Source organism: Ptychodera flava (genome assembly GCF_041260155.1).
Source record: "Ptychodera flava strain L36383 chromosome 3 unlocalized genomic scaffold, AS_Pfla_20210202 Scaffold_27__1_contigs__length_13241970_pilon, whole genome shotgun sequence".
In the NCBI taxonomy this organism is placed as follows: Eukaryota; Metazoa; Hemichordata; class Enteropneusta; family Ptychoderidae; genus Ptychodera; species Ptychodera flava.
Genome location: NW_027248281.1, coordinates 4,945,706 through 4,955,743, shown reverse-complemented (window position 1 = coordinate 4,955,743; position 10,038 = coordinate 4,945,706).

Genomic DNA, 10,038 nt, shown 5'->3' with positions numbered 1-10,038 from the left:
CAGAGATGCTGTGTACAAACTTCTCAGCCACATCAATGCAAACGTCTGTAAATTAGGACGACTGTAAGGAAATTCTTAACTTCATTTCCATAGACAACTTATGTCCATGGACATTGTATAAAGTAAACTTTATTGGAGTGGTTCGCCAAAGGCAGCCCTCCGGTTAAGAGGGTCATGGGCCATTACGTAAAGTCAACTTTATTCTAGTTGGCCACCAAAGGTGGCCCGCCGGTAAAGAGGGTCGATCATGGCCATTGCATAAAGTAAACTTTACTGGACAGGGCCGCTGAAGGCGTCCGGCCGTTAAGATGGTCATGGGCTATTACATAAAGTCAATTTATCGTAGTGGGCCGCCAAAGGCGGCCCGCCGGTAAAGAGGGTCGATCATGGCCATTGCATGAAGTAAACCTAATTGGAGTGGGCCACCAAAGGCGTCTGCCCGTTAAGAAGGTCATGGGATTACACAAAGTCACTTAATTGTAGTGGGCCGCCGAAGGCAGCCTGCTGGTAAAGAGGGTCGATCAGTGTCATTGCATAAATTGAACTTTATTTTAGGTATTATGTTTTTGAAATTTTGGTGATCCCCCCCCCGTTTCCTGCCAGTGAAAAAGTGACGACCCCCTTCGCGGACTCCAAAATTACGATGCCCCCCGGCCGTAAAAACTGAACGGTCCCTAAGAGTCTTAGTATCCGTCCTAAGGCGTATTCTTCCTTGGATAAGGCAAAAGTTTAAGCCAAGATGCTTCCCTGGGTCATTGGGAGCTTGCCTGATACTTTTTCGTTCATTTTAGGTCACGTATTCACACATGTTGGCTAATGTCGCAGTGATGTCTGTCTGTCTGTTCTGAGCCCGATATCTAAAAAACGGCTATTTAGATCAGAGTCAAATCTGCTACATATATTCAGTTTGTAAATGGCAAGAATTGATTAGTATTTGGTGGGTGGGGCCTGCTTATTTTTGCCCATTTGCATAATTAATGATTTTATAATAAACGGATACATTTTGAGAACGACTGCACACAATTGATGAGATTTGCTACAAATATTGATCGCACCAAGATATATCAGCCATAAAAGATATCAAGGGGTGATATTTAGATAATTTCTAAATTGCCTGTTAAATAAACTTTTTAAATTAAGGATATCTATCTGAATAGAGTCAATCCAAATTTGAGGAAACTTGGTATGTACATTGATGACACTATGACTTAACATACTGAAAGTCATAAATCATATTTTCTTCAGCCAATTGCTAATTTGCATATTTAATTGACTTTCCTAATTAGGGATATATAACTGCATTAACTTGACCAAAGTTGACGAAACTTGCTTTGTACATTGAACAAATTTTGATACAACATTATTGAAAGTTAGTAAGCATTATTGAAAGCCAATTCCTAATTTGCATATTTAATGAACTTTCTTGTTAAGGATATTTGATTGACTCTAACAAAGTTGACGAAATTATGTACATTGACAATACTTGAATATAACATTATTCAAAGTCATCAGGCATTTGTATTTCAGCCAATTCCTAATTTACTTATTTAATGAACTTTCCTTATTAGGTATATACCAGAATTTACTTAAGTTGGCAAAACATGCTGTATACATTGATGATACCATGTTGATGCAGTGATGAAAGTCTTTTCGCATATTTATGTTAGGTAATTTATAATTTGCAGATCTAATAAGCCTTCACAGTTTGGCATATTTAGCTTAAAGTAATTGAACAAAGGCAATTACACTTGCCATATAAAAAGTGGTGATAGAATTACAGGAGTAGCTAAGTACATATCTGTATAATTAGTGACCTTTATAATTAGTTTTTTGTGAATATTATTCATGGTGTTGATCATAACACTTTCAATTAAGTTGCAAAAATTTGGTAAAAGTTTGAATTTACACACAACTCCAATGTATAATAAAGCACGTGAGCATATTCAGTTTAAATCTGGTTGTTTCAGGTGGTCTTACTTGCTAATTGACTTTGATTGTGATGAGAGAATGACCTTCATGTGTCAGTATACAGAAAGCGTCGCTGGTGAAGGTATCTGTATATCTTTTTTGTAATGAAGGGTTTGACATTTTCGGGAAGCTTTGCAAACGACCGACTGCAGAATGATAGTTATAAAACCAGCTGTCATATAGCATGTTTTAACACATGCAGGACTAGAAATAATGCTCTCTTTTGTAAACAGGCACTATGAGCATGTCGAGATACCAGCTTCCAAACACATGAAAAGTAACTGTGTGATAGTGTTTCTACATCATATAGAAAGTTATCATCATTAATGGCACTGTCAATGCATATCCGTCAAACAGAGTTGTAAACATTCATATTTGTGTCGACGTCGATAGACAAATGCTCTAAATTCATACAGTATTATTTTATTTTTTTGTTCCGTGAGACAATTTTCTTACCAAAGTGTGTTGACATGTAAAGTATTGTTGCTTGACAGGACAATATATTATGTATTCAGTGCGATGGTACTGTTAACAAATAAGCTTGACTAGGAAATAATTTAGGAAATATTTTCGGATGATGAACAAGAATAATTTTGCAAACAGAACAAAGGCACTGAAGACAACTTCAATAAATGCAGCCTATGCAGTATTAATGTAAATTGTACTGTCATTAGTAGGGAGGGATAACAGGGCAGATAAAGTAAAATTCCAATTGATTTGCCCTCAATCACAGAATTGAAACGAAATTATATTTACTATCAAGTATAAGTAGTACATAATTAAGTCGAGGTTAATAGCTATACTTTCATTCTACAGTGAACTTCATGGAAAGCGTCGGGTACAATTTAAAATTGTCACGTTATGGCGCAACTTCTCAATATGCATATGAGTATTGCTTGAAGGACGGAGGGGCTTTATTAAGAATAAATAATTATGAAGAAATGCAGTTAATATCAGCGCAATACGAAAGCTATGATCCAAACTCCCAACTTTCAAAGGGTAAGTATATGTTCCCAAACATCCCAAACAAATAGAACAATAGATAAATGACGTTTGGTAATCTTTAGGTTACATATTATTACAGGAAATTTAAAAATGAAATAATTAAGCAAAAAATGATAAAATTGAATGAACAACCTTATTACTACGGTCTAAGAGGGTATTATGAAATGTACACCTTGAGTGCCAAAAAGAGAAGATTTCCGGCCATATCAATACAGGTCAGACATGTTGATATTTTTCTCTTATCACAGTGTTAAACCGCCACTAGTTGTATATCTTTTAGTATTTTTAATGTTTTTACTTTCAAGCTTAAACAAAGTTCGTGAGAATGTACTAATTTAGGCGTGTGTATATACTTATCATTAACTACCCGCTGGGACTGTATATGCAATTCTGAACCAGATAAAGATTACACTGCCATTAAATGTTTGCTCAAACATTCAATCGCACCCCCATGAGGAAGAGCAATAACTTAACTGTGGATACTGTGCATATCTGCACTGAAATTTTCGCATAAACTGCACAGAGTAGTCCAATTTGATGCATAGTGGTGAATGTTTCAGCTTTGACATTGTATATTCTGTTTCCTTTGTAACATTACCGATTTTATCAATATGTCGGGAAATCACATGACCGTCGAAATTTGAATTTACTTTCAAATGTTTCACAGAGGAATAGTTTCCTTATGCAGTTATTGTCCATTTATCTTCAAAAGCATAGAATTCAGAGAAAACCAGGAGAGAACAGCAAGATATTGAGGTCCACAAATATCAGAGTTACAGCTAGTGGGGTTATCAAGAGCGTTCGAAGTAAAGATGATTGATCTACATTGTAGCAAAGTTCAGAACATGCATGGTGAAATGTTCCAATCACGACGTGCTGGAAAAAGGTTTCAGTGGTTGCATTATCGGAAATAAGTCAAACATTCCCTGGGGAGAAAAATATTGAACGTAATTACTTCACTTACAGCAAGAGTACTTATTGATGTAAACAGTATGTTCCCTTAACCCTTCGACATTAATGTGCTAGTTAACATGCACTTAAGGTTGTTCCCCGAGTCGGAGAACACTCTATATTTTTTCCGTATACCGTGTAAACATTTGTAATAATGTTCTCATATATGGTCAACAATTGATTGGATTTCCTCTTTGTCGCATTTCAGATAAAGTGAAACTTTTATCAACAATATGGATTGATGGCATTGAGCTTTATCAAGGAAATGGTTGGACTCACTACGACGGGACAACTTTGAGTTACCAACAATGGGCAACGGTCGACCCTCCTCTAATGCGCCAACTCAGCGTTGCATTAGAATTACCTTGTAAGTTGCTTTGTCTCTTTTAATTTAATATCATGTATCTTAACACAGCAATTTTGCAACCCATTATGCCTTACATGTTGTCAGTGAAAGGTATTTACAATTCATTACTAGTGTAAGAGGGGCCGAACTTTATATAATCAGAAGCTTACAACGGTATTGGCTCCGAAGTTTGCACTTTTTTCATAAATAAAGAGGTTTGCATTAAAGAGGTAACTGTATTTCGTGCAATTTTTATTCAATATCTAACTGTAGCGCCAGCAATTTTGAATTGCCGTTTGATCAGGCATAAAATAGCCAATATCAGGAAGACTGGTTTTTGTTCTTATTCAAACAGGGAGTAGTAAAGACATAGTGTACGACAACCCTGAACCATGTGATATGCATGCCTATTATTTTATTAACACTTCTAAATGCGCTAGCTCATTTACAATAGTACCGATGAAAAAAGTTCGACCAATTAACTTCAGAGTCACTTGGCTGTTCACTCTTGGCACTGGTATTATATTAGCACTCTCCATGTGCTAAATTCAGAGCGACAATTACACTTGGAACTCTGCTATTAACAATGAGGTCGAAAGCAATACCAATTTGCTGAAAATTTAACCGATGGTTTGATAAATTTCTTGCAATAACAAAGGCAAATATTGATCGTGGGTATAGAAATAATATGTGTGAAAGACAATGACTTTTCAGGAATTTTGCAATGGCAATGGGCAATGGCAATGGCAATGCCATTTTAAGTAACATGCATAAATATATTATTAAACAGCTGTTCAGTCGGAAGAAAACCTCTGTATAGCAAATATTGTACCTTAAAATTATATTGCAGCGCCCCCTAGATAACTACTGATAATGTATCCGATTATCTAAAATTGTGGCACATATTTAAGAATTTTCTACATCTACAGATTGCCTGGCATTAACAGGTACTTTGCACTCCATTATGCAAACGGCTTTGCCTCGTACGTTATGTTTTGCCTTGTTTGCTTTCGCCCTTTATTGACCGTGAAGGAATTCGTTATTGCGTGTATGGGTATCGTTTGTACCTTTCAGATACGCTCCACATGTGTTCTTTGATGTCTATTGTGGATTCTTGTCAAGGTTCGTGTGTCAGTACAGTAAGTATCATTCGTTTCCGTTACCTTGGCAGAACCAGATATGAACTGAATGGCCTCGCGTGCACATTTTGTAAAGTACTTCTTGGGGTATTGGCTTTTATGAAGAAGGATAATGTGTCAATAGATTAAAACTTTTACAAATCATTTACATTACATTGTTTTTATTCCCGAAATTAATCCAATCTATCTAAATTTGACATTATCCCCACTGCATTACGCAATAAAAAAAAGAAAAGAAACCATTTGAAAAATTATGATCCAACAATATCTGTTCGATGCAAGTGCAAATGCTGAGCAGGCTCTTGACTGGCAGAGGTCGCGTTTGCATATAAATTCTGCATATTTCACATAAAATGCCATGTAGAACGAGTTGACCTACTTCACAGTATCTCAATGCGCCCAAAAACGATACAATCATCTGTGCCGCGCCTGTGTAGCAGCAAAATGAGTTCGTGACCTTTGAAGTACGCGTTTCAAAATATAAATACCCATGGGAACCTGCTCACCACGCCACGCAACTCATGTACAGCTGACTATGGTGCACTGTCAGGCGATGGTCGATGATTCTGGTTATTGCCTATATTGTCAAGTTCAATGCCTAATTTACGGAAACACGAACTCTGTCTAGTGTATTCGAAGCTCTGCGTACAGGTTGTGCACACGGCCTCTACCACGTGGTGTCCTGTGGACAGTGTGGAACAAGCCGTCGGCCTACCACCGTACCGCCGGGAAACGCAGACCTATTGTACGCAGGAGCTAGCCTACTGCTGCTGATTTAACATCAATGCCAACATGGAAATCTCATGAAAAATTGTCATTGTTGGTTCTGTAGCTAATACAATCTTGAAAAGCAACTTAAAAGACACAGACTGTCAATACGTCGCCATAATATTATGCTGATCTCAGCGGAACCATGCCGGAATATAAATTCGCTGACACACACACAAGATTGAAAAGTGTCATCTACATCTCATTCTCAGAGAAAAATGCATTGATCAAATATTATGACGCTTACCTTCGATAATCTAGCTTTGGGTCGCTATGTCCAGAGTAACCCACACGATTCTTAAAGTCAAACGTCGACACGACGACATCAACAGTCAAAACTCAAGATTAGCGATCAGCGCGGCCGAGTGACTGAATTCAGAAATCACTTTGTGTAAAATGTTTTAGTATAGCGCCCTCAAACATACTTATTTAGCTTCCCATAGACTTATACAGACCGCAAATTTCTTTTACTCATAACTTGATAAATTCGCAAAGCACAACCACCAAAAACTAATCAGTTCTTGCAAATTTGAAGAACAAATTGTGTGCGAAATGTGATCGGAATCTGCCAAGCCGTTTTTGAGATATCGTGCTAACAGACAGACACACACACACAGAGAAACGCCTAAACCATAACCTCGCTGCGCGCATGCGCACGCGAGGTAAAAATGAACCAAACATATACAATATTCAGGTTTCACGTGAACTGTCACTGTTTATTTTCCAAGGATAAATCATTGTTTAAGTATTACTGTCATTGACATCACATTTATCTAAATAGGCTTTACATGGTGCGGCGGGTGAAGCATTTCTATCGACGTAGATCCCTTGGGTCAGTACACTGTATTGACTCTTACCAAATAAAACATACTCAAGCTTTTCCTTTGCTCATCAACTGAAATTATATATAAAAATAATAGGAAAGTAACGTCTCCACTCCTATTGAACAGAGTTGTCTTTCACTTAATAACGCCTATTTCATTTGGGTTTTAGTTTTTTTAATATTGTCATTGACTACAACTGTCGTGGAGATTCATTATGAAATCTGAAGAAAATTAATAATGGTCTCGTTTTTCAAGCAAACTGCGCACCCCTCTTCTAGAATCTATTTAGTTACAAGAAAAGGTGCCATGTTTTAAACACTTTTTAAATGGAACTTTAGCAGAAGCCCCTTTTCTTCAGGAGTCAGTTGTTGAATAATTGCTGACTATAAGTGCCTCCAAGTATACAATAGTCTATTTAAATATCGACTCTGAAATGTATAAATTTAAGGTATAGTTTATCCATATGACAGAAAAGTAATAATGCATCTTCATGTTTTCCGTATCTCTTTCACAAGGCTTACTTAACCAAACCTTCCATAGATATACGAGGTACATACCTTTTACGTCCATGTGAATTTAACATGTGCTCTATTGTATATATTAGATGTGTCCTAACAGCCGAAAATATAATGCCTCAAAATACGTCACTCTGGCATGATAGGGTGTACTATTCTGATACTTCGAGATGTAAGGACGCTGACCAAACACCGTCCCTGGCAATTTTGCGAGGGATGAGTACTATAAGACAGACTGATGCTGTCAAATCTAGAAATTATTCAACAGACAGTAAACAGCAGACAGTATTTCAGGAAGATATTACTAACACTGTTGATGATGTAATTCACGATGTGCCTGATGAAAATATGACAAGCCAGCCTATTTCTTCGAAAGCTAGACAGAAGACATCATTTTCAGCGGTAGGCATATACAATGATTCTAATGATACCGTTACCAACCATCCTTACACATCGTCAGGAATGTGGTATACAATGAATCAAGAAGAAAGCAGAGGAATGGAAAACACAATTTATAACAATGTAACAACGAAAGAAGCTAGCACCAAATACAGAACTCAAGCTTATGTAAGCAAGGTCGATGTAAAGATGTTATACTCGCAGCGTGTGGTTAGTAGATACAAATCTTGTAAGTATGGTTCATAATTACATAAAGAAAATTACCAACATTTAAAGTAAAATAAAGATGAGTATCCCATTAAGACACTCCCTAAGAATATTGCTGTGCTGTGGAATAAGATTTTTCTTGAATCATGGAAAAGATGTATGTACAAAAATTAACCGCACACAAATTATTCCAGTGTCTTAGCATTACTGCTTATGATGCAAAGATTTGATGACATTCAATAGCTATGCAAAATGTCTCTGCATTTGCTATCTTTTGAAAGCACCTTTCGCGAAAACAGCATAGTTAATATAATAGTTTATTGCTCTGTACGATTGCAAACACCTGACAAGGAAAGACGTGTACTTAACATTAAATTAAGTTATATTTAGATTTTGTCTATGAGGTTGCACAGTGGTACAGTTAGACTTTTGTCTATGAGGTTAATTTAATAATCGATGTCCTCAAATTGATATCCGCGTCTCCCAGACAGCAAGCTAGTCGCACATATTACAGAAAATATTGTTCCTGTTCGCATAAACCCCTTGGGTTTACAGTTTATTGGTGTCTTGCTGGAGTAAACGTACTCACTTCTGTGTTGTCAGCAGGCCTTAAACTTCTTGGATGGTCTAATCTCTATTTGTTTATTTCTTGACAGGTAATGAAGACAGTGTCATTATTTATCTATCTATTGCCATTGTCCTGGCAATTTTGGTTGGACACTTGACAATTATACTCATAAATTTATATCTTGTAAATCGTACTAATGATTGTGACATATCTAAGAAATGAAAACGATTTCAAAAATCAAGGCTACCTTTGTCAATGTGTACCAAGTTGCTTATTGTACAAAAATGTTGCTTAATACTGCTATGATAAACTGGCAGTCTTATTTGAAAATTCAAAGTGCTACTAGACACGTAACTATATTAAGTTATAAGAATTTCCTGTACATATTTCTATTCGTACTTGGTAATTTTCAGCAATCGTTTAACCAGTCTAAACCTAGTGCTCTGTGCTCGTAGCAAATTTCGAAGTCAACGAAATAAATATCGGGACACGAGAAGCAATTTGCTATCCTTTCATAGACTCTAAGAGATCCGTCACTGTTTTCGGACTGGGGATCAAAGGAATTTCATCGAAAACTCTGAAATTCTAGTACCTCTTGCCAACCATGACGGGTTTGAGTAACCCACCACTCTAAAACAGAAATATAGAAAAGTTAAATATCAAAACAATACTATGTAAAATTTACATATATACAGACCTTTCAAATCCTGGTGTACCCTGCTAGTATCATCTGTTATTTCATGACAGTATAATATATATATATATATATATATATATATATATATATATATATATATATATATATATATATATATATATATATATATATATATATATATATATATATACAATTGAGTTGATCAGGATAATGTAAATTAAATTTCTACTACAAATATGGTATTTAGCTACTCCTATATATATATATATATATATATATATATATATATATAATATATATATATATATATATATATATATATATATATATATATATATATGTATGTAGTATGTATGTATGTATGTATTATGACATGGTTTTCACTCGGATATCGGGCAGGGAAGAATTTGAAAGAGAGAAAAGCATGAGCCCGAAAGTGCCACAGGGGGTTACCTCTCTTGCATGGGAAATTTTAAGAAATTGATGCGTGCAATGGTGCTGTCTAGTCAAAACTGAGAGATGTTCAATTGTATTCTTGAAGTAAAATTGTCAGAACAACCCTAGGGGAGACCACGCGAGAGGGGGTGTCCCCCTCTTGCATCGACAATTTTGAGAAATTTATGTCCGCTATTATGCAGGGTGAACGGTATTTCAATTTTACACCAAAAATGAGAAACACCCTTCTTTCTC